Source organism: Octopus bimaculoides, chromosome 2 (assembly GCF_001194135.2).
Source record: "Octopus bimaculoides isolate UCB-OBI-ISO-001 chromosome 2, ASM119413v2, whole genome shotgun sequence".
NCBI lineage: Eukaryota > Metazoa > Mollusca > Cephalopoda > Octopoda > Octopodidae > Octopus > Octopus bimaculoides.
This window is the reverse complement of record NC_068982.1, coordinates 158,230,596-158,232,133: the sequence shown is the minus strand read 5'-3', so window position 1 is coordinate 158,232,133 and position 1,538 is coordinate 158,230,596. Positions and strand designations below refer to the sequence as shown.

General features: G+C 40.1%; 1 protein-coding gene across 3 annotated transcripts in view; it reads left to right on the top strand.

Annotated features, from left to right (window-relative positions):
• The window catches only part of LOC106874384 (glutamate receptor ionotropic, kainate 2), a 1,088,700-nt gene that overhangs the window by 1,018,705 nt on the left and 68,457 nt on the right, over nt 1-1,538 (top strand). The window lies entirely within an intron of this gene.

Here is a 1,538-nt window from a genome sequence, read left to right as displayed (position 1 = left end):
TGTGTGTGTGTGTGTGTGTAAAAAGGGTGTGTGTGTGTGTGTAAAAAGGTTGAATTAGGTTCGTCTTTTAATTTGGAGGTTTCCAAATGATTTCTAATATAGATTCTTCATATTTTCCTGATAGCTTACCGGCGTAAAATTGCGAATATGAAAATAATACTTGTATATGGTGTCTTGTGAATTTACGGAAAGAGATCCTATAAAACTCAACAATTTTTTTTTAGATGGACAAAAGAAGGTCTTAATATATATAAGAGAATTTTAATTCATGCAGACGATCATTTCGTACAGCGATATAAAATTCATGCAAATGCTTGGTTGAATAGAATTAATTAAATTAATTAGATTAAATTAAATAAATTATATAACACTGCACTATTCAGTGCAAGAAGTATAAAGAAATTTTTTTACAAAGCACTTAAGAAAGAAAAAAAGCAGAAGAGAGTGTAGGAGATTCATATTTATCCTTATGAGATAGAACGATATGTGTGAGTCTAGTTAGGTATTAACTAAAACTAAAGGCCATAACGGTTATTTGAAAATATTAGTGAGAAAGGTTTTTAGAGACGTTCCCTCTATAGATGAGTAAAGAGATTAGAAATTCTAACTCCAAATAAGTCATGTAACTGGTCCTGAAGTGCGGTGGCATTGTTGGAATCTTTGCCACTGTGCAGTGTTAACCTGTTCTGGCACTGGTGTAGATTTGAGTGCCAAAATTTGGTACAATTCCTTCAAGGATCTTCCAGATGTATATTTCTGCATACCTCTCTCACCTTCGCTCCAGGAGGTGGGATCTTAGCTGCTTCAGCCTTTCCAAGTAGCTTTTACAACGAGATGATATTTTTTGTGAAACATCGCTGGATTGCTTCAAGGTACGCTGTTAATTTTACTCTGTTGGGTGACAATAGCTAGGAGCAGGACGAGCGTCCTCCAAGACGAACGTCCTCCAAGACGAACGTCCTCCAAGATGAACGTCCTCCAGAGGACCAATATGGTTTCCCTCTCTCTTGTTCTGAATGCTCTCAAGATCCATCCAGCAAGTCGTCTGCACTTTGCGGCAATCCTGGTAATGTGCACAATCGAAATAGGCATCATCACTCATGTCGATTCCCAAGTCCCTCAGTGATTTAGGCTCTGGCATTGTAATCTCCTGTGGACCAGTGTTCAAGTAAGTTGTATACCAGTTTTGGACGGTGGTAGCGTAGGGTTTGGATTTTTTTAGCATTAAACTGCATATTGTTGTCCTCAGCCCATCTGTAAATGCAGTCCAATTTCTGCTGCAGGAGTGCAACATCGCTGCACTTCTGCATTTTCTGCAAGACTTTCGTATCAACTGCATAGCTAGCAAGAGTGGCTACCCGGGCAGCTGGGGGCATATCTCAGGGGCCCAGTACGAAAAGCAGTGGTCCCAATACAATGCTCTGTGGAACACCGGTCACTATTTTGGTTTTCTTTGAGGTGCCTCCGTTGGCCACTACTGTCTCAGCTTTCTCTCTCTCTCTCTCTCTCTCTCTCTCTCTCTCTCTCTCTCTCTCTCT